General features: G+C 49.0%; 1 protein-coding gene, 58 non-coding genes and 2 pseudogenes across 59 annotated transcripts in view; 54 read left to right on the plus strand and 7 right to left on the minus strand.

The window, feature by feature from the left end:
• Positions 1–18,221, plus strand: part of LOC120909238 — a 107,103-nt gene that overhangs the window by 66,081 nt on the left and 22,801 nt on the right. The gene's annotated exons all lie outside the window — the stretch shown is intronic.
• Positions 2,056–2,174, minus strand: LOC120912444 (annotated as a pseudogene).
• Positions 2,424–2,542, plus strand: LOC120911207. The gene has a single exon (XR_005741997.1). It is a non-coding gene; the product is annotated as a 5S ribosomal RNA (ribosomal RNA).
• On the plus strand, positions 2,646–2,764 carry LOC120911218. Its single transcript, XR_005742008.1, has one exon. It is a non-coding gene; the product is annotated as a 5S ribosomal RNA (ribosomal RNA).
• Positions 2,856–2,974, plus strand: LOC120911607. The gene has a single exon (XR_005742382.1). It is a non-coding gene; the product is annotated as a 5S ribosomal RNA (ribosomal RNA).
• Positions 3,065–3,183, plus strand: LOC120911609. The gene has a single exon (XR_005742384.1). It is a non-coding gene; the product is annotated as a 5S ribosomal RNA (ribosomal RNA).
• LOC120911610 lies at positions 3,273–3,391 on the plus strand. Its single transcript, XR_005742385.1, has one exon. It is a non-coding gene; the product is annotated as a 5S ribosomal RNA (ribosomal RNA).
• Positions 3,482–3,600, plus strand: LOC120911611. The gene has a single exon (XR_005742386.1). It is a non-coding gene; the product is annotated as a 5S ribosomal RNA (ribosomal RNA).
• LOC120911612 lies at positions 3,691–3,809 on the plus strand. Its single transcript, XR_005742387.1, has one exon. It is a non-coding gene; the product is annotated as a 5S ribosomal RNA (ribosomal RNA).
• LOC120911613 lies at positions 3,903–4,021 on the plus strand. Its single transcript, XR_005742388.1, has one exon. It is a non-coding gene; the product is annotated as a 5S ribosomal RNA (ribosomal RNA).
• Positions 4,113–4,230, plus strand: LOC120912229. The gene has a single exon (XR_005742984.1). It is a non-coding gene; the product is annotated as a 5S ribosomal RNA (ribosomal RNA).
• LOC120911614 lies at positions 4,323–4,441 on the plus strand. The gene has a single exon (XR_005742389.1). It is a non-coding gene; the product is annotated as a 5S ribosomal RNA (ribosomal RNA).
• On the plus strand, positions 4,534–4,652 carry LOC120911615. The gene has a single exon (XR_005742390.1). It is a non-coding gene; the product is annotated as a 5S ribosomal RNA (ribosomal RNA).
• On the plus strand, positions 4,743–4,861 carry LOC120911616. The gene has a single exon (XR_005742391.1). It is a non-coding gene; the product is annotated as a 5S ribosomal RNA (ribosomal RNA).
• On the plus strand, positions 4,952–5,070 carry LOC120911617. The gene has a single exon (XR_005742392.1). It is a non-coding gene; the product is annotated as a 5S ribosomal RNA (ribosomal RNA).
• LOC120911618 lies at positions 5,161–5,279 on the plus strand. The gene has a single exon (XR_005742393.1). It is a non-coding gene; the product is annotated as a 5S ribosomal RNA (ribosomal RNA).
• On the plus strand, positions 5,370–5,488 carry LOC120911620. The gene has a single exon (XR_005742395.1). It is a non-coding gene; the product is annotated as a 5S ribosomal RNA (ribosomal RNA).
• LOC120912243 lies at positions 5,579–5,697 on the plus strand. The gene has a single exon (XR_005742998.1). It is a non-coding gene; the product is annotated as a 5S ribosomal RNA (ribosomal RNA).
• Positions 5,779–5,897, plus strand: LOC120911229. The gene has a single exon (XR_005742019.1). It is a non-coding gene; the product is annotated as a 5S ribosomal RNA (ribosomal RNA).
• Positions 5,992–6,110, plus strand: LOC120911241. The gene has a single exon (XR_005742030.1). It is a non-coding gene; the product is annotated as a 5S ribosomal RNA (ribosomal RNA).
• Positions 6,202–6,320, plus strand: LOC120911621. Its single transcript, XR_005742396.1, has one exon. It is a non-coding gene; the product is annotated as a 5S ribosomal RNA (ribosomal RNA).
• Positions 6,414–6,532, plus strand: LOC120911622. Its single transcript, XR_005742397.1, has one exon. It is a non-coding gene; the product is annotated as a 5S ribosomal RNA (ribosomal RNA).
• LOC120911253 lies at positions 6,624–6,742 on the plus strand. Its single transcript, XR_005742041.1, has one exon. It is a non-coding gene; the product is annotated as a 5S ribosomal RNA (ribosomal RNA).
• On the plus strand, positions 6,838–6,956 carry LOC120911265. Its single transcript, XR_005742052.1, has one exon. It is a non-coding gene; the product is annotated as a 5S ribosomal RNA (ribosomal RNA).
• LOC120911623 lies at positions 7,057–7,175 on the plus strand. The gene has a single exon (XR_005742398.1). It is a non-coding gene; the product is annotated as a 5S ribosomal RNA (ribosomal RNA).
• LOC120911624 lies at positions 7,267–7,385 on the plus strand. Its single transcript, XR_005742399.1, has one exon. It is a non-coding gene; the product is annotated as a 5S ribosomal RNA (ribosomal RNA).
• On the plus strand, positions 7,476–7,594 carry LOC120911625. The gene has a single exon (XR_005742400.1). It is a non-coding gene; the product is annotated as a 5S ribosomal RNA (ribosomal RNA).
• LOC120911626 lies at positions 7,685–7,803 on the plus strand. The gene has a single exon (XR_005742401.1). It is a non-coding gene; the product is annotated as a 5S ribosomal RNA (ribosomal RNA).
• On the plus strand, positions 7,894–8,012 carry LOC120911627. The gene has a single exon (XR_005742402.1). It is a non-coding gene; the product is annotated as a 5S ribosomal RNA (ribosomal RNA).
• On the plus strand, positions 8,104–8,222 carry LOC120911628. The gene has a single exon (XR_005742403.1). It is a non-coding gene; the product is annotated as a 5S ribosomal RNA (ribosomal RNA).
• On the plus strand, positions 8,313–8,431 carry LOC120911629. Its single transcript, XR_005742404.1, has one exon. It is a non-coding gene; the product is annotated as a 5S ribosomal RNA (ribosomal RNA).
• Positions 8,522–8,640, plus strand: LOC120911277. Its single transcript, XR_005742064.1, has one exon. It is a non-coding gene; the product is annotated as a 5S ribosomal RNA (ribosomal RNA).
• LOC120911289 lies at positions 8,737–8,855 on the plus strand. Its single transcript, XR_005742076.1, has one exon. It is a non-coding gene; the product is annotated as a 5S ribosomal RNA (ribosomal RNA).
• Positions 8,948–9,066, plus strand: LOC120911631. The gene has a single exon (XR_005742406.1). It is a non-coding gene; the product is annotated as a 5S ribosomal RNA (ribosomal RNA).
• Positions 9,158–9,276, plus strand: LOC120911632. Its single transcript, XR_005742407.1, has one exon. It is a non-coding gene; the product is annotated as a 5S ribosomal RNA (ribosomal RNA).
• Positions 9,369–9,487, plus strand: LOC120911633. Its single transcript, XR_005742408.1, has one exon. It is a non-coding gene; the product is annotated as a 5S ribosomal RNA (ribosomal RNA).
• On the plus strand, positions 9,580–9,698 carry LOC120911634. The gene has a single exon (XR_005742409.1). It is a non-coding gene; the product is annotated as a 5S ribosomal RNA (ribosomal RNA).
• Positions 9,788–9,906, plus strand: LOC120911635. The gene has a single exon (XR_005742410.1). It is a non-coding gene; the product is annotated as a 5S ribosomal RNA (ribosomal RNA).
• On the plus strand, positions 10,001–10,119 carry LOC120911301. Its single transcript, XR_005742087.1, has one exon. It is a non-coding gene; the product is annotated as a 5S ribosomal RNA (ribosomal RNA).
• On the plus strand, positions 10,215–10,333 carry LOC120911312. The gene has a single exon (XR_005742098.1). It is a non-coding gene; the product is annotated as a 5S ribosomal RNA (ribosomal RNA).
• Positions 10,427–10,545, plus strand: LOC120911637. Its single transcript, XR_005742412.1, has one exon. It is a non-coding gene; the product is annotated as a 5S ribosomal RNA (ribosomal RNA).
• On the plus strand, positions 10,636–10,753 carry LOC120912231. Its single transcript, XR_005742986.1, has one exon. It is a non-coding gene; the product is annotated as a 5S ribosomal RNA (ribosomal RNA).
• LOC120911323 lies at positions 10,845–10,963 on the plus strand. Its single transcript, XR_005742109.1, has one exon. It is a non-coding gene; the product is annotated as a 5S ribosomal RNA (ribosomal RNA).
• On the plus strand, positions 11,057–11,175 carry LOC120911638. Its single transcript, XR_005742413.1, has one exon. It is a non-coding gene; the product is annotated as a 5S ribosomal RNA (ribosomal RNA).
• On the plus strand, positions 11,270–11,387 carry LOC120912232. The gene has a single exon (XR_005742987.1). It is a non-coding gene; the product is annotated as a 5S ribosomal RNA (ribosomal RNA).
• Positions 11,485–11,603, plus strand: LOC120911335. Its single transcript, XR_005742121.1, has one exon. It is a non-coding gene; the product is annotated as a 5S ribosomal RNA (ribosomal RNA).
• LOC120911346 lies at positions 14,929–15,047 on the plus strand. The gene has a single exon (XR_005742132.1). It is a non-coding gene; the product is annotated as a 5S ribosomal RNA (ribosomal RNA).
• On the plus strand, positions 15,149–15,267 carry LOC120911358. Its single transcript, XR_005742143.1, has one exon. It is a non-coding gene; the product is annotated as a 5S ribosomal RNA (ribosomal RNA).
• LOC120911370 lies at positions 15,369–15,487 on the plus strand. Its single transcript, XR_005742154.1, has one exon. It is a non-coding gene; the product is annotated as a 5S ribosomal RNA (ribosomal RNA).
• LOC120911382 lies at positions 15,588–15,706 on the plus strand. The gene has a single exon (XR_005742166.1). It is a non-coding gene; the product is annotated as a 5S ribosomal RNA (ribosomal RNA).
• Positions 15,807–15,925, plus strand: LOC120911394. The gene has a single exon (XR_005742178.1). It is a non-coding gene; the product is annotated as a 5S ribosomal RNA (ribosomal RNA).
• Positions 16,026–16,144, plus strand: LOC120911407. Its single transcript, XR_005742190.1, has one exon. It is a non-coding gene; the product is annotated as a 5S ribosomal RNA (ribosomal RNA).
• LOC120911419 lies at positions 16,245–16,363 on the plus strand. The gene has a single exon (XR_005742201.1). It is a non-coding gene; the product is annotated as a 5S ribosomal RNA (ribosomal RNA).
• On the plus strand, positions 16,464–16,582 carry LOC120911431. The gene has a single exon (XR_005742212.1). It is a non-coding gene; the product is annotated as a 5S ribosomal RNA (ribosomal RNA).
• LOC120911442 lies at positions 16,683–16,801 on the plus strand. The gene has a single exon (XR_005742223.1). It is a non-coding gene; the product is annotated as a 5S ribosomal RNA (ribosomal RNA).
• LOC120912403 lies at positions 16,989–17,105 on the minus strand (annotated as a pseudogene).
• On the minus strand, positions 17,206–17,324 carry LOC120911454. Its single transcript, XR_005742234.1, has one exon. It is a non-coding gene; the product is annotated as a 5S ribosomal RNA (ribosomal RNA).
• Positions 17,425–17,543, minus strand: LOC120911465. Its single transcript, XR_005742245.1, has one exon. It is a non-coding gene; the product is annotated as a 5S ribosomal RNA (ribosomal RNA).
• LOC120911477 lies at positions 17,644–17,762 on the minus strand. Its single transcript, XR_005742257.1, has one exon. It is a non-coding gene; the product is annotated as a 5S ribosomal RNA (ribosomal RNA).
• LOC120911489 lies at positions 17,863–17,981 on the minus strand. Its single transcript, XR_005742268.1, has one exon. It is a non-coding gene; the product is annotated as a 5S ribosomal RNA (ribosomal RNA).
• LOC120911501 lies at positions 18,082–18,200 on the minus strand. Its single transcript, XR_005742279.1, has one exon. It is a non-coding gene; the product is annotated as a 5S ribosomal RNA (ribosomal RNA).

Raw genomic sequence — 18,221 nt, forward strand, 5'->3', positions numbered from 1 at the left:
CGCCTGAAGCAGTACAGCCCAAAATTACATTAAGCCCTGGTTCACACTGGGCTGCGGGAGTGAAGCCGTGCGAGTTCAGCTGAACTTGCACGATTTCACTCCCGCTGGCAGTCCCGATTTCGGCTGCAATTTAAGAGACATATGTGCAGGTTTCTGCACAGATGTCTATGTAAATTGTGGCCCCAAATCGCAAAAAGTAGTACAGGAACTACTTTTTGAAATTGGTGCAGCGCCGCAGATGCGGCATCGCAACGATTAGGACAGTGTCATTGCCGACAATTGGCGGCAAATGCCGCCGATTTGAGATGCGATTTCACATGTGAAATCGCATCTCAAATCGAAGGAAATCGTACCCAGTGTGAACCTGGGCAAAAAGTCCTTTGATGAAACATCTATAGATCCATCGGTGCAATTTAAACAGTGCTATGATTCGACACACAGGTACTCCCCACTCTTAGGTAATAGCTGCTCACCTTAGAGCGTGTGACCTTGTGTTTAAAGGCATTTTTTTTCCCATAAATAGCTTCCTTTACCTTAGTGCAGTCCATCCTTTTAAATGTCCTTATTTCTTTGGAGAAATGCTCACTTCCTGTTCTTCTGTCTGTAACTCACCACCTCTAATGCAATGCTTTCTTCCTGGTGTGGAGAAAGCCTCTTGAGGGGGGAGGGAGCGAGCAGGCAAATCAGGACACTCTCTACTTTTCAGATAGAGAAAGGAGCTGTGTGTTAGTGGGCGTCCTGACACTCCTGCTTGCCCCCTCCCCCCTCAAGAGGCTTTCTCCACACCAGGAAGAAAGCCTTGCATTACTGTGTGTAGTTACAGACAGAAGAACAGGAAGTGAGGATTTCTCAGAAGAAATAAGGACATATAAAAGCAAAATCGAAGGATGAGGTAAGTGAAGGAGGACTGCACTAAGGTAAAGGAAGCTTTTTAGGGAGAAATTGTTTTTCCTTTACAACCTCTTTAAGCTTAGTCAAAACATGCTTCTGACTCGCCACTGGATTGTGAGTGTACTGCAGGGTCACAGACTGTTTGGTATTGGTGTCTCCTGCTTTCTGATGCTGTCTCCTCAACTAAAAATGGCAAGAGAAGAGGCTCGATTGTGTGATCTCATTTGTCAACATTTTTTTTTTTTTTTAAAAGCCCCTAAATGGGTTACTCACATGATAAAGGTGCGTCAGTGGACCGCTCTGTATGAAGCATAAAATTATCTGGGGATGTACGTGTGATTGGATGTTTCTCCTCTGTAGGCAGACCTGCCACCCTCTCCACCGTCCTTTACGATATAGCTCTCTTTTATATCGCAGCCCTGCTATTTTGCATCACAGCCCCACATTTGACTTACAGTCCTCCCAATTTACATCACATGCTCCCTTTTATATCATAGGCCAACATACATCATTACATTACAATCCACATTTAACAATACAACCCTTATTTGCAATACAGCCCCCCTTTATATTGCAGTTACACTCATTTACAATACAGAACTCCCCTTTACATGGCAGTGCTACTCTTTACAATGCAGTTCTCCCTTTTAACTATCAAGCTACCAGGCTATATGCCAGCCCTCTTTTATGTTACAGTAACCCCTCCCCTTTATATCACAATCTCCCAGTTACATCATGGCCTCCCTTTAGCAAAACAGCCCCCCTTTACATTGCATCACTTCCTACCTCCCCCCACCCCAATTTACTTAAATACAATCAAATCTTCCCTAAAGTCATGTACATGCTATGTTACATACAGAGTGCAAACATCCTTTGTGTCAACTCCTGCGTTTTAACTCCACTTATTGCTATCCACTTGTGAGCAAGCTCAGTGAGTTGTGCACTTGCTTATAGCACAGGTGCAAACAATTAACCACTCCTCTAAATTAGTGAACTGAGAGTAAACATATTAGATCCAGAACGCACATCTAAACCAGCTATAAATTTATTGGCAAAATTCTAGGTCTAAAAAAACACTTGTCTGGGAGAGAAAACACAATCAACTCTTGTGGTGACTCAGCGGGAGGATGTGCCAAGATGAGCTCATGCAGTCCTAGGTTTGAACCCCTACAGCACCTGGTTTTCCTAGGCAGTCTCCCATCCAGGTACTAACCAAGCCCGACCCTGCTTAGCCGCCTAAATCAGACGAGATAGGGTGCTTTCACGGTGATGTGGTCGAAGCTTAACCATGGCTGACCTTAACTCTCTTGAAGATAGCTTGGAAGAGAGGCTAGAAAAAAAGATTCAAGGACTCCACCACAAGGCTAAGCAGGGTCGGGCCTGGTTAGTACCTGGATGGGAGACTGCCTGGGAATACCAGGTGCTGTAGGCTTTTTTTTTTTAGTTGGTGTGGTGGAGTCCTTGAATCTTTTTTTTCCCCGAGTCTTTCTTCCATGCTATCTTCAAGAGAGTTAAGGACAGCCATGGTTATCGCCTACGGCCACATCACCCTGAAAGCGCCCGATCTCGTCTGATCTCGGAGGCTAAGCAGGGTCGGGCCTGGTTAGTACCTGGATGGGAGACCGCCTGGGAATACCAGGTGCTGTAGGCTTTTTTTTTTTAGTTGCTGTGGTGGAGTCCTTGAATCTTTTTTTTTTCCCCCGAGTCTTTCTTCCATGCTATCTTCAAGAGAGTTAAGGACAGCCATGGTTATCGCCTACGGCCACATCACCCTGAAAGCGCCCGATCTCGTCTGATCTCGGAGGCTAAGCAGGGTCGGGCCTGGTTAGTACCTGGATGGGAGACCGCCTGGGAATACCAGGTGCTGTAGGCTTTTTTGTTTTGGTGGAGTCTTGAATCTCTTTTTTTCCCCCAGTCTTTCTTCCATGCTATCTTCAAGAGAGTTAAGGACAGCCATGGTTATCGCCTACGGCCACATCACCTTGAAAGCGCCCGATCTCGTCTGATCTCGGAGGCTAAGCAGGGTCGGGCCTGGTTAGTACCTGGATGGGAGACCGCCTGGGAATACCAGGTGCTGTAGGCTTTTTTGTTTTGGTGGAGTCTTGAATCTCTTTTTTCCCCCAGTCTTTCTTCCATGCTATCTTCAAGAGAGTTAAGGACAGCCATGGTTATCGCCTACGGCCACATCACCTTGAAAGCGCCCGATCTCGTCTGATCTCGGAGGCTAAGCAGGGTCGGGCCTGGTTAGTACCTGGATGGGAGACCGCCTGGGAATACCAGGTGCTGTAGGCTTTTTTGTTTTGTGGAGTCTTGAATCTCTTTTTTCCCCCAGTCTTTCTTCCATGCTATCTTCAAGAGAGTTAAGGACAGCCATGGTTATCGCCTACGGCCACATCACCTTGAAAGCGCCCGATCTCGTCTGATCTCGGAGGCTAAGCAGGGTCGGGCCTGGTTAGTACCTGGATGGGAGACCGCCTGGGAATACCAGGTGCTGTAGGCTTTTTTGTTTTGGTGGAGTCTTGAATCTCTTTTTTCCCCCAGTCTTTCTTCCATGCTATCTTCAAGAGAGTTAAGGACAGCCATGGTTATCGCCTACGGCCACATCACCTTGAAAGCGCCCGATCTCGTCTGATCTCGGAGGCTAAGCAGGGTCGGGCCTGGTTAGTACCTGGATGGGAGACCGCCTGGGAATACCAGGTGCTGTAGGCTTTTTTGTTTTGGTGGAGTCTTGAATCTCTTTTTTCCCCCAGTCTTTCTTCCATGCTATCTTCAAGAGAGTTAAGGACAGCCATGGTTATCGCCTACGGCCACATCACCTTGAAAGCGCCCGATCTCGTCTGATCTCGGAGGCTAAGCAGGGTCGGGCCTGGTTAGTACCTGGATGGGAGACCGCCTGGGAATACCAGGTGCTGTAGGCTTTTTTTGTTTTGGTGGAGTCCTTGAATCTCTTTTTTTCCCCGAGTCTTTCTTCCATGCTATCTTCAAGAGAGTTAAGGACAGCCATGGTTATCGCCTACGGCCACATCACCTTGAAAGCGCCCGATCTCGTCTGATCTCGGAGGCTAAGCAGGGTCGGGCCTGGTTAGTACCTGGATGGGAGACCGCCTGGGAATACCAGGTGCTGTAGGCTTTTTTTGTTTGGGTGGAGTCTTGAATCTCTTTTTTCCCCGAGTCTTTCTTCCATGCTATCTTCAAGAGAGTTAAGGACAGCCATGGTTATCGCCTACGGCCACATCACCTGAAAGCGCCCGATCTCGTCTGATCTCGGAGGCTAAGCAGGGTCGGGCCTGGTTAGTACCTGGATGGGAGACCGCCTGGGAATACCAGGTGCTGTAGGCTTTTTTGTTTTTGGTGGAGTCTTGAATCTCTTTTTTCCCCCGAGTCTTTCTTCCATGCTATCTTCAAGAGAGTTAAGGACAGCCATGGTTATCGCCTACGGCCACATCACCTTGAAAGCGCCCGATCTCGTCTGATCTCGGAGGCTAAGCAGGGTCGGGCCTGGTTAGTACCTGGATGGGAGACCGCCTGGGAATACCAGGTGCTGTAGGCTTTTTTTGTTTTGGTGGAGTCTTGAATCTCTTTTTTCCCCCCAGTCTTTCTTCCATGCTATCTTCAAGAGAGTTAAGGACAGCCATGGTTATCGCCTACGGCCACATCACCTTGAAAGCGCCCGATCTCGTCTGATCTCGGAGGCTAAGCAGGGTCGGGCCTGGTTAGTACCTGGATGGGAGACCGCCTGGGAATACCAGGTGCTGTAGGCTTTTTTGTTTTGGTGGAGTCTTGAATCTCTTTTTTCCCCCAGTCTTTCTTCCATGCTATCTTCAAGAGAGTTAAGGACAGCCATGGTTATCGCCTACGGCCACATCACCTTGAAAGCGCCCGATCTCGTCTGATCTCGGAGGCTAAGCAGGGTCGGGCCTGGTTAGTACCTGGATGGGAGACCGCCTGGGAATACCAGGTGCTGTAGGCTTTTTTGTTTTGGTGGAGTCTTGAATCTCTTTTTTCCCCCAGTCTTTCTTCCATGCTATCTTCAAGAGAGTTAAGGACAGCCATGGTTATCGCCTACGGCCACATCACCTTGAAAGCGCCCGATCTCGTCTGATCTCGGAGGCTAAGCAGGGTCGGGCCTGGTTAGTACCTGGATGGGAGACCGCCTGGGAATACCAGGTGCTGTAGGCTTTTTTGTTTTGGTGGAGTCTTGAATCTCTTTTTTCCCCCAGTCTTTCTTCCATGCTATCTTCAAGAGAGTTAAGGACAGCCATGGTTATCGCCTACGGCCACATCACCTTGAAAGCGCCCGATCTCGTCTGATCTCGGAGGCTAAGCAGGGTCGGGCCTGGTTAGTACCTGGATGGGAGACCGCCTGGGAATACCAGGTGCTGTAGGCTTTTTTGTTTTGGTGGAGTCTTGAATCTCTTTTTTCCCCCAGTCTTTCTTCCATGCTATCTTCAAGAGAGTTAAGGACAGCCATGGTTATCGCCTACGGCCACATCACCTTGAAAGCGCCCGATCTCGTCTGATCTCGGAGGCTAAGCAGGGTCGGGCCTGGTTAGTACCTGGATGGGAGACCGCCTGGGAATACCAGGTGCTGTAGGCTTTTTTGTTTTGGTGGAGTCTTGAATCTCTTTTTTCCCCCAGTCTTTCTTCCATGCTATCTTCAAGAGAGTTAAGGACAGCCATGGTTATCGCCTACGGCCACATCACCTTGAAAGCGCCCGATCTCGTCTGATCTCGGAGGCTAAGCAGGGTCGGGCCTGGTTAGTACCTGGATGGGAGACCGCCTGGGAATACCAGGTGCTGTAGCTGTGGTGGAGTCCTTGAATCTTTTTTTCCCCCAGTCTTTCTTCCATGCTATCTTCAAGAGAGTTAAGGACAGCCATGGTTATCGCCTACGGCCACATCACCCTGAAAGCGCCCGATCTCGTCTGATCTCGGAGGCTAAGCAGGGTCGGGCCTGGTTAGTACCTGGATGGGAGACCGCCTGGGAATACCAGGTGCTGTAGGCTTTTTTTGTTTGTGGTGGAGTCCTTGAATCTCTTTTTTTCCCCGAGTCTTTCTTCCATGCTATCTTCAAGAGAGTTAAGGACAGCCATGGTTATCGCCTACGGCCACATCACCCTGAAAGCGCCCGATCTCGTCTGATCTCGGAGGCTAAGCAGGGTCGGGCCTGGTTAGTACCTGGATGGGAGACCGCCTGGGAATACCAGGTGCTGTAGGCTTTGTTGTTGTGGTGGAGTCCTTGAATCTCTTTTTTCCCCCAGTCTTTCTTCCATGCTATCTTCAAGAGAGTTAAGGACAGCCATGGTTATCGCCTACGGCCACATCACCTTGAAAGCGCCCGATCTCGTCTGATCTCGGAGGCTAAGCAGGGTCGGGCCTGGTTAGTACCTGGATGGGAGACCGCCTGGGAATACCAGGTGCTGTAGGCTTTTTTTTGTTTGTGGTGGAGTCTTGAATCTCTTTTTTCCCCCAGTCTTTCTTCCATGCTATCTTCAAGAGAGTTAAGGACAGCCATGGTTATCGCCTACGGCCACATCACCTTGAAAGCGCCCGATCTCGTCTGATCTCGGAGGCTAAGCAGGGTCGGGCCTGGTTAGTACCTGGATGGGAGACCGCCTGGGAATACCAGGTGCTGTAGGCTTTTTTGTTTGTGGTGGAGTCCTTGAATCTTTTTTTCCCCGAGTCTTTCTTCCATGCTATCTTCAAGAGAGTTAAGGACAGCCATGGTTATCGCCTACGGCCACATCACCCTGAAAGCGCCCGATCTCGTCTGATCTCGGAGGCTAAGCAGGGTCGGGCCTGGTTAGTACCTGGATGGGAGACCGCCTGGGAATACCAGGTGCTGTAGGCTTTTTTTTGTTGTGTGGTGGAGTCCTTGAATCTTTTTTTTCCCCGAGTCTTTCTTCCATGCTATCTTCAAGAGAGTTAAGGACAGCCATGGTTATCGCCTACGGCCACATCACCCTGAAAGCGCCCGATCTCGTCTGATCTCGGAGGCTAAGCAGGGTCGGGCCTGGTTAGTACCTGGATGGGAGACCGCCTGGGAATACCAGGTGCTGTAGGCTTTTTTTTTTTAGTTGGTGTGGTGGAGTCCTTGAATCTTTTTTTTCCCCCAGTCTTTCTTCCATGCTATCTTCAAGAGAGTTAAGGACAGCCATGGTTATCGCCTACGGCCACATCACCTTGAAAGCGCCCGATCTCGTCTGATCTCGGAGGCTAAGCAGGGTCGGGCCTGGTTAGTACCTGGATGGGAGACCGCCTGGGAATACCAGGTGCTGTAGGCTTTTTTGTTTTGGTGGAGTCCTTGAATCTCTTTTTTCCCCCAGTCTTTCTTCCATGCTATCTTCAAGAGAGTTAAGGACAGCCATGGTTATCGCCTACGGCCACATCACCTTGAAAGCGCCCGATCTCGTCTGATCTCGGAGGCTAAGCAGGGTCGGGCCTGGTTAGTACCTGGATGGGAGACCGCCTGGGAATACCAGGTGCTGTAGGCTTTTTTGTTTTGGTGGAGTCTTGAATCTCTTTTTTCCCCCAGTCTTTCTTCCATGCTATCTTCAAGAGAGTTAAGGACAGCCATGGTTATCGCCTACGGCCACATCACCTTGAAAGCGCCCGATCTCGTCTGATCTCGGAGGCTAAGCAGGGTCGGGCCTGGTTAGTACCTGGATGGGAGACCGCCTGGGAATACCAGGTGCTGTAGGCTTTTTTGTTTTGGTGGAGTCTTGAATCTCTTTTTTCCCCCAGTCTTTCTTCCATGCTATCTTCAAGAGAGTTAAGGACAGCCATGGTTATCGCCTACGGCCACATCACCTTGAAAGCGCCCGATCTCGTCTGATCTCGGAGGCTAAGCAGGGTCGGGCCTGGTTAGTACCTGGATGGGAGACCGCCTGGGAATACCAGGTGCTGTAGGCTTTTTTGTTTTGGTGGAGTCTTGAATCTCTTTTTTCCCCCAGTCTTTCTTCCATGCTATCTTCAAGAGAGTTAAGGACAGCCATGGTTATCGCCTACGGCCACATCACCTTGAAAGCGCCCGATCTCGTCTGATCTCGGAGGCTAAGCAGGGTCGGGCCTGGTTAGTACCTGGATGGGAGACCGCCTGGGAATACCAGGTGCTGTAGGCTTTTTTTGTTTTGGTGGAGTCTTGAATCTCTTTTTTCCCCCAGTCTTTCTTCCATGCTATCTTCAAGAGAGTTAAGGACAGCCATGGTTATCGCCTACGGCCACATCACCTTGAAAGCGCCCGATCTCGTCTGATCTCGGAGGCTAAGCAGGGTCGGGCCTGGTTAGTACCTGGATGGGAGACCGCCTGGGAATACCAGGTGCTGTAGGCTTTTTTGTTTTGGTGGAGTCTTGAATCTCTTTTTTCCCCCAGTCTTTCTTCCATGCTATCTTCAAGAGAGTTAAGGACAGCCATGGTTATCGCCTACGGCCACATCACCTTGAAAGCGCCCGATCTCGTCTGATCTCGGAGGCTAAGCAGGGTCGGGCCTGGTTAGTACCTGGATGGGAGACCGCCTGGGAATACCAGGTGCTGTAGGCTTTTTTGTTTTGGTGGAGTCTTGAATCTCTTTTTTCCCCGAGTCTTTCTTCCATGCTATCTTCAAGAGAGTTAAGGACAGCCATGGTTATCGCCTACGGCCACATCACCCTGAAAGCGCCCGATCTCGTCTGATCTCGGAGGCTAAGCAGGGTCGGGCCTGGTTAGTACCTGGATGGGAGACCGCCTGGGAATACCAGGTGCTGTAGGCTTTTTTTAGTTGTCGTGGTGGAGTCCTTGAATCTCTTTTTTCCCCGAGTCTTTCTTCCATGCTATCTTCAAGAGAGTTAAGGACAGCCATGGTTATCGCCTACGGCCACATCACCCTGAAAGCGCCCGATCTCGTCTGATCTCGGAGGCTAAGCAGGGTCGGGCCTGGTTAGTACCTGGATGGGAGACCGCCTGGGAATACCAGGTGCTGTAGGCTTTTTTTTGTTTTGGTGGAGTCTTGAATCTCTTTTTTCCCCGAGTCTTTCTTCCATGCTATCTTCAAGAGAGTTAAGGACAGCCATGGTTATCGCCTACGGCCACATCACCTTGAAAGCGCCCGATCTCGTCTGATCTCGGAGGCTAAGCAGGGTCGGGCCTGGTTAGTACCTGGATGGGAGACCGCCTGGGAATACCAGGTGCTGTAGGCTTTTTTGTTTTGGTGGAGTCCTTGAATCTCTTTTTTCCCCCAGTCTTTCTTCCATGCTATCTTCAAGAGAGTTAAGGACAGCCATGGTTATCGCCTACGGCCACATCACCTTGAAAGCGCCCGATCTCGTCTGATCTCGGAGGCTAAGCAGGGTCGGGCCTGGTTAGTACCTGGATGGGAGACCGCCTGGGAATACCAGGTGCTGTAGGCTTTTTTGTTTGTGGTGGAGTCCTTGAATCTCTTTTTTCCCCCAGTCTTTCTTCCATGCTATCTTCAAGAGAGTTAAGGACAGCCATGGTTATCGCCTACGGCCACATCACCTTGAAAGCGCCCGATCTCGTCTGATCTCGGAGGCTAAGCAGGGTCGGGCCTGGTTAGTACCTGGATGGGAGACCGCCTGGGAATACCAGGTGCTGTAGGCTTTTTTGTTTTGGTGGAGTCCTTGAATCTCTTTTTTTCCCCCAGTCTTTCTTCCATGCTATCTTCAAGAGAGTTAAGGACAGCCATGGTTATCGCCTACGGCCACATCACCTTGAAAGCGCCCGATCTCGTCTGATCTCGGAGGCTAAGCAGGGTCGGGCCTGGTTAGTACCTGGATGGGAGACCGCCTGGGAATACCAGGTGCTGTAGGCTTTTTTGTTTTGGTGGAGTCTTGAATCTCTTTTTTCCCCAGTCTTTCTTCCATGCTATCTTCAAGAGAGTTAAGGACAGCCATGGTTATCGCCTACGGCCACATCACCTTGAAAGCGCCCGATCTCGTCTGATCTCGGAGGCTAAGCAGGGTCGGGCCTGGTTAGTACCTGGATGGGAGACCGCCTGGGAATACCAGGTGCTGTAGGCTTTTTTTTGTTTGTGGTGGAGTCCTTGAATCTTTTTTTTCCCCGAGTCTTTCTTCCATGCTATCTTCAAGAGAGTTAAGGACAGCCATGGTTATCGCCTACGGCCACATCACCCTGAAAGCGCCCGATCTCGTCTGATCTCGGAGGCTAAGCAGGGTCGGGCCTGGTTAGTACCTGGATGGGAGACCGCCTGGGAATACCAGGTGCTGTAGGCTTTTTTTAGTTGTCGTGGTGGAGTCTTGAATCTTTTTTTTCCCCGAGTCTTTCTTCCATGCTATCTTCAAGAGAGTTAAGGACAGCCATGGTTATCGCCTACGGCCACATCACCCTGAAAGCGCCCGATCTCGTCTGATCTCGGAGGCTAAGCAGGGTCGGGCCTGGTTAGTACCTGGATGGGAGACCGCCTGGGAATACCAGGTGCTGTAGGCTTTTTTTGTTTGTGGTGGAGTCCTTGAATCTTTTTTTTCCCCGAGTCTTTCTTCCATGCTATCTTCAAGAGAGTTAAGGACAGCCATGGTTATCGCCTACGGCCACATCACCTTGAAAGCGCCCGATCTCGTCTGATCTCGGAGGCTAAGCAGGGTCGGGCCTGGTTAGTACCTGGATGGGAGACCGCCTGGGAATACCAGGTGCTGTAGGCTTTTTTGTTTTGGTGGAGTCTTGAATCTCTTTTTTTCCCCAGTCTTTCTTCCATGCTATCTTCAAGAGAGTTAAGGACAGCCATGGTTATCGCCTACGGCCACATCACCTGAAAGCGCCCGATCTCGTCTGATCTCGGAGGCTAAGCAGGGTCGGGCCTGGTTAGTACCTGGATGGGAGACCGCCTGGGAATACCAGGTGCTGTAGGCTTTTTTGTTTTGGTGGAGTCCTTGAATCTCTTTTTTTCCCCAGTCTTTCTTCCATGCTATCTTCAAGAGAGTTAAGGACAGCCATGGTTATCGCCTACGGCCACATCACCCTGAAAGCGCCCGATCTCGTCTGATCTCGGAGGCTAAGCAGGGTCGGGCCTGGTTAGTACCTGGATGGGAGACCGCCTGGGAATACCAGGTGCTGTAGGCTTTTTTTTTTTTTGGTGGAGTCCTTGAATCTCTTTTTTCCCCGAGTCTTTCTTCCATGCTATCTTCAAGAGAGTTAAGGACAGCCATGGTTATCGCCTACGGCCACATCACCTTGAAAGCGCCCGATCTCGTCTGATCTCGGAGGCTAAGCAGGGTCGGGCCTGGTTAGTACCTGGATGGGAGACCGCCTGGGAATACCAGGTGCTGTAGGCTTTTTTTTAGTTGTGTGGGGGAGTCCTTGAATCTTTTTTTCCCCAGTCTTTCTTCCATGCTATCTTCAAGAGAGTTAAGGACAGCCATGGTTATCGCCTACGGCCACATCACCTGAAAGCGCCCGATCTCGTCTGATCTCGGAGGCTAAGCAGGGTCGGGCCTGGTTAGTACCTGGATGGGAGACCGCCTGGGAATACCAGGTGCTGTAGGCTTTTTTTTAGTTGGTGTGGTGGAGTCCTTGAATCTTTTTTTTCCCCGAGTCTTTCTTCCATGCTATCTTCAAGAGAGTTAAGGACAGCCATGGTTATCGCCTACGGCCACATCACCCTGAAAGCGCCCGATCTCGTCTGATCTCGGAGGCTAAGCAGGGTCGGGCCTGGTTAGTACCTGGATGGGAGACCGCCTGGGAATACCAGGTGCTGTAGGCTTTTTTTTGGTTGTGTGGTGGAGTCCTTGAATCTTTTTTTTCCCCGAGTCTTTCTTCCATGCTATCTTCAAGAGAGTTAAGGACAGCCATGGTTATCGCCTACGGCCACATCACCCTGAAAGCGCCCGATCTCGTCTGATCTCGGAGGCTAAGCAGGGTCGGGCCTGCACTCTAAAAAGTAATTCGAGAGACCTGTTACCACCACTTAATTAAATGCATATTTCCAAGGTAAAAATTCAAATTTATTGTTTTAAATAAACTTTTTACGTTGAAAACCTATTTTAATAAGTTGTGTTGATATTATAATGTTGGAAATTACAGCAACCTAATTTTGTGTGTTGTGTACAGTCCCATTTCTGCATTCATTGATGTAAAAGGAAATTTAAGTTGTGGTAACTTAATAAAATGGACTTGGTAACTCAATTTTGTTATATCTTGAGTTATTGCAAGTCTCCTCCCCCACCAACATAACGCAGAAAAAGCTGAGACATGTTGGAAGGAAGACCTGCTGCTGCACAGAAATATGAAAGACATGTTTAAAGGTGAAAATAATTTGCTTTACAAAGAAATTTGGAACTATTACTGTTTGTAATCCCTTATAGCCTATAGCTCGAGAACTAGGTGTTAAAAGGCAACACCAACTAACAAACTTTGTCCTAATATAGTGCTGGTTGTTTTTAGCCTTGTGAACATCATTGCCTCATGTCAGTGGGTAGCATTGATAGTGCGCCATTTGTAAAATCTGCTAAGCTTGAAAAAGTTTTTTTTTTTTTTGTGCCAGGGGAGTCAGTGTATTATAGATTTTAGCTTCTATGGCAAACTATATTCAAGACTTCATGGTTTGTTTAAAATATTTACTAAAGGCAAATCCACTTTACACTGAAGGTGCACTTGGAAGTGCAGTCACTGTAGATCTGAGGGGGACATGCAAGGAAAATAAAAACAGCATTTTCGCTTGCACATGATTGGATGATAAAATCAGCAGAGCTTCCCCTCATTTCAGATCTTTCAGATTTGCCTTTAGTAAATAAACCCCAATAGTCTGATTGTTTATTGTCTTCTTTCCTTGGAGACGGAGGGACTGTTTTCCTCTCTCCCCTCCAACCTATGGCCACTATTGTGGTATTCCTATTTGTCTGTTTTTCTTCTTTTTTTTCTTTTTTTTGGATGCTCTTTCCCCCTTATCAGCTCCCTCTTCCCTCTTCCTACTTGCCCTAAGGCCGCTTTCACACTGAGGCGCCGTCAGTAGTAAAGCGCCGCTATTTTTAGCGGTGCTATTCGGCCGCTAGCGGGGTGTTTTTAACAACCACTAGCGGGCAAAAAAGGGTTAAAACCGCCGGCAAAGTGCCGCTGCCGGTGGTGCTGCCCAATAATTTCAATGGGCAGGGGTGCTGTAGGAGCGGTGTATCCATGAGAATTTCCCACACCATGTTTAAAATGCACTGCAGCTGTGTTCTGCAGTGAGTGTCAATTTTAAGCTAATGACACCCCAAATGCAGATCACAAACGCAGTGTGTTTGCTCACACTGGATCAAGTGGTACAGAAGTACCATGTGATCCGGTTGCAATGAGTTTCCAATTGTAGATACACTGGCCCAGATTCACAAAGGAGATACACGGAGTATCTCAGATACTCCGCCGTATCTCTCAGAGTATCTATGCGACTGATTCATAGAATCAGTTACGTATAGATATCCCTAAGATCCGACAGGTGTAATTGTTTTACACTGTCGGATCTTAGGATGCAATACCGCGGCCGCCGCTGGGGGGAGTTTGCGTCGTAAACCAGCGTCGGGTATGCAAATTAGGAGTTACGCCGATCCACAACGGTTTTTCGCGTTCGCTACGTCGCCGCTAGTCTAGTTTCCTGTCATAAAGTTAGTCGTCGTTTTTGGTGCCTTAACTTTACACAGCACACGTATGTGCTGTATAAAGTATGGCCGTCGTTCCCGCGTCGAAATGAAAAAATTCACGTCGTTTGCATAAGACGTCCGGGAATACGGAAGTACGCTACGCACGTCGCCGATCAAAAAAATTCCGTCACTTCACGCAAAGCACGGCGGGAAATTTAAAAGGGAGCATGCGCAGTAGGTCTGGCGCGGGAGCGCGCCTAATTTAAATGGCACACGCCCCTTTGAATTACGCGGGCTTACGCCGGAGGCCGCCGGCGTAGGTTTTCATTGCAAGTGCTTTGTGAATCAGGCACTTGCGATGAAAACTTGCGGCGGTGTAACGTATCTACGATACGTTACGCCGCCGCAGTTCTACGTGAATCTGGCTCACTACTTTTAGTGCAGTGCAAATTCAGCCCATCCAAAATGAATGAGCTGAAATCGCACTACACAGAACTGCATGTGAATCGCATGTGAACATACAGTGCATTCCTGTGCAATTTCCGGTGTGAGACGGTCCTAAGTTTATATTTGGCACTGTGGTTTTAGATATATTAGGATATATTATACATGGTACAAATCTTTATGTTTGAAACTTATTTTCTATTTTTGTTAACTTTACTATTTATGTTAAAAAACTCAACTGTTTTGTGTAATAAACTTAAGGCCCCTTTCACACTGGGGCGGTAAGTGCGTCCGCGGTAAAGTGCCGCTCCAATGTAAAAGCCCTTGGCCTTTCACACTGGAGACAAAGCTTTAGGGTCACTGGAGACACAGTTTAGGGTCGGTTTGCAGGCGCTATTTTAAGCGCAATAGCGCCTTCAAACCACTCCAGTGTGAAAGGGGTCTAATTGTTTAACAATTGTGTTGTTGAATGAATTCATTTGTGAAAGCTAGTATAAAAACAAAGCTAAACACTAATAGAGAAAATAAATTTGGACCAACTTGAGTTTAGCGGTTTATTAACCTAAAGAAAGTGTGCTCATAATTGTAGAAATTAAGTACATGTGACTTAAAAAAATGATTGTAGAAACTGGAAAAACTAATTGGAGCAACTTAATATTGTTGACTACTCAACTTAAAAACATGTGTTTATAATGCCAGTAATTAAGTGGATGGTAAATAAAAATGCATTTATATCTAGCAGAAAAGCTAATTACCTCAACACAATGTAGGTTGTTGCTTCCACTTAATTTTACCTGACATTGTCATAACTTAAAAAGCTTGATGCAAACTGTTGCGTTATTTTTTTTTGTTGAGCCAAGACATTATTTTTTAGAGTGTGGTTAGTACCTGGATGGGAGACCGCCTGGGAATACCAGGTGCTGTAGGCTTTTTTTTTTAGTTGGTGTGGTGGAGTCCTTGAATCTTTTTTTTCCCCCGAGTCTTTCTTCCATGCTATCTTCAAGAGAGTTAAGGACAGCCATGGTTATCGCCTACGGCCACATCACCCTGAAAGCGCCCGATCTCGTCTGATCTCGGAGGCTAAGCAGGGTCGGGCCTGGTTAGTACCTGGATGGGAGACCGCCTGGGAATACCAGGTGCTGTAGGCTTTTTTTTTTTAGTTGGTGTGGTGGAGTCCTTGAATCTTTTTTTTCCCCCGAGTCTTTCTTCCATGCTATCTTCAAGAGAGTTAAGGACAGCCATGGTTATCGCCTACGGCCACATCACCCTGAAAGCGCCCGATCTCGTCTGATCTCGGAGGCTAAGCAGGGTCGGGCCTGGTTAGTACCTGGATGGGAGACCGCCTGGGAATACCAGGTGCTGTAGGCTTTTTTTTTTTTAGTTGGTGTGGTGGAGTCCTTGAATCTTTTTTTTCCCCGAGTCTTTCTTCCATGCTATCTTCAAGAGAGTTAAGGACAGCCATGGTTATCGCCTACGGCCACATCACCCTGAAAGCGCCCGATCTCGTCTGATCTCGGAGGCTAAGCAGGGTCGGGCCTGGTTAGTACCTGGATGGGAGACCGCCTGGGAATACCAGGTGCTGTAGGCTTTTTTTTTTTAGTTGGTGTGGTGGAGTCCTTGAATCTTTTTTTTCCCCGAGTCTTTCTTCCATGCTATCTTCAAGAGAGTTAAGGACAGCCATGGTTATCGCCTACGGCCACATCACCCTGAAAGCGCCCGATCTCGTCTGATCTCGGAGGCTAAGCAGGGTCGGGCCTGGTTAGTACCTGGATGGGAGACCGCCTGGGAATACCAGGTGCTGTAGGCTTTTTTTTTTTAGTTGGTGTGGTGGAGTCCTTGAATCTTTTTTTTCCCCGAGTCTTTCTTCCATGCTATCTTCAAGAGAGTTAAGGACAGCCATGGTTTTCGCCTACGGCCACATCACCCTGAAAGCGCCCGATCTCGTCTGATCTCGGAGGCTAAGCAGGGTCGGGCCTGGTTAGTACCTGGATGGGAGACCGCCTGGGAATACCAGGTGCTGTAGGCTTTTTTTTTTTAGTTGGTGTGGTGGAGTCCTTGAATCTTTTTTTTCCCCGAGTCTTTCTTCCATGCTATCTTCAAGAGAGTTAAGGACAGCCATGGTTATCGCCTACGGCCACATCACCCTGAAAGCGCCCGATCTCGTCTGATCTCGGAGGCTAAGCAGGGTCGGGCCTGGTTAGTACCTGGATGGGAGACCGCCTGGGAATACCAGGTGCTGTAGGCTTTTTTTTTTTAGTTGGTGTGGTGGAGTCCTTGAATCTTTTTTTTCCCCGAGTCTTTCTTCCATGCTATCTTCAAGAGAGTTAAGGACAGCCATGGTTATCGCCTACGGCCACATCACCCTGAAAGCGCCCGATCTCGTCTGATCTCGGAGGCTAAGCAGGGTCGGGCCTGGTTAGTACCTGGATGGGAGACCGCCTGGGAATACCAGGTGCTGTAGGCTTTTTTTTTTTAGTTGGTGTGGTGGAGTCCTTGAATCTTTTTTTTCCCCGAGTCTTTCTTCCATGCTATCTTCAAGAGAGTTAAGGACAGCCATGGTTATCGCCTACGGCCACATCACCCTGAAAGCGCCCGATCTCGTCTGATCTCGGAGGCTAAGCAGGGTCGGGCCTGGTTAGTACCTGGATGGGAGACCGCCTGGGAATACCAGGTGCTGTAGGCTTTTTTTTTTTAGTTGGTGTGGTGGAGTCCTTGAATCTTTTTTTTCCCCGAGTCTTTCTTCCATGCTATCTTCAAGAGAGTTAAGGACAGCCATGGTTATCGCCTACGGCCACATCACCCTGAAAGCGCCCGATCTCGTCTGATCTCGGAGGCTAAGCAGGGTCGGGCCTGGTTAGTACCTGGATGGGAGACCGCCTGGGAATACCAGGTGCTGTAGGCTTTTTTTTTTTAGTTGGTGTGGTGGAGTCCTTGAATCTTTTTTTTCCCCGAGTCTTCTTCCATGGCTATCGTCAAGAGAGTAAGGACAGAGCATGGTATCAGCCTACGTCCACATCACCCTGAAAGCGGCGGCCGATTCTCGTCGGTTCGCGAGGCTAAGCAGGGTCGGGCCTGGTTAGTACCTGGATGGGAGACCGCCTGGTATTCCCAGGCGGTCTCCCATCCAGGTACTAACCAGGCCCGACCCTGCTTAGCCTCCGAGATCAGACGAGATCGGGCGCTTTCAGGGTGATGTGGCCGTAGGCGATAACCATGGCTGTCCTTAACTCTCTTGAAGATAGCATGGAAGAAAGACTCGGGGAAAAAAAAGATTCAAGGACTCCACCACACCAACTAAAAAAAAAAAGCCTACAGCACCTGGTATTCCCAGGCGGTCTCCCATCCAGGTACTAACCAGGCCCGACCCTGCTTAGCCTCCGAGATCAGACGAGATCGGGCGCTTTCAGGGTGATGTGGCCGTAGGCGATAACCATGGCTGTCCTTAACTCTCTTGAAGATAGCATGGAAGAAAGACTCGGGGAAAAAAAAGATTCAAGGACTCCACCACACCAACTAAAAAAAAAAAGCCTACAGCACCTGGTATTCCCAGGCGGTCTCCCATCCAGGTACTAACCAGGCCCGACCCTGCTTAGCCTCCGAGATCAGACGAGATCGGGCGCTTTCAGGGTGATGTGGCCGTAGGCGATAACCATGGCTGTCCTTAACTCTCTTGAAGATAGCATGGAAGAAAGACTCGGGGAAAAAAAAGATTCAAGGACTCCACCACACCAACTAAAAAAAAAAAGCCTACAGCACCTGGTATTCCCAGGCGGTCTCCCATCCAGGTACTAACCAGGCCCGACCCTGCTTAGCCTCCGAGATCAGACGAGATCGGGCGCTTTCAGGGTGATGTGGCCGTAGGCGATAACCATGGCTGTCCTTAACTCTCTTGAAGATAGCATGGAAGAAAGACTCGGGGAAAAAAAAGATTCAAGGACTCCACCACACCAACTAAAAAAAAAAAGCCTACAGCACCTGGTATTCCCAGGCGGTCTCCCATCCAGGTACTAACCAGGCCCGACCCTGCTTAGCCTCCGAGATCAGACGAGATCGGGCGCTTTCAGGGTGATGTGGCCGTAGGCGATAACCATGGCTGTCCTTAACTCTCTTGAAGATAGCATGGAAGAAAGACTCGGGGAAAAAAAAGATTCAAGGACTCCACCACACCAACTAAAAAAAAAAAGCCTACAGCACCTGGTATTCCCAGGCGGTCTCCCATCCAGGTACTAACCAGGCCCGACCCTGCTTAGCCTCCGAGATCAGACGAGATCGGGCGCTTTCAGGGTGATGTGGCCGTAGGCGATAACCATGGCTGTCCTTAA

The sequence above is a fragment of the Rana temporaria genome, chromosome 8 (genome assembly GCF_905171775.1).
Source record: "Rana temporaria chromosome 8, aRanTem1.1, whole genome shotgun sequence".
Taxonomy (NCBI): domain Eukaryota; kingdom Metazoa; phylum Chordata; class Amphibia; order Anura; family Ranidae; genus Rana; species Rana temporaria.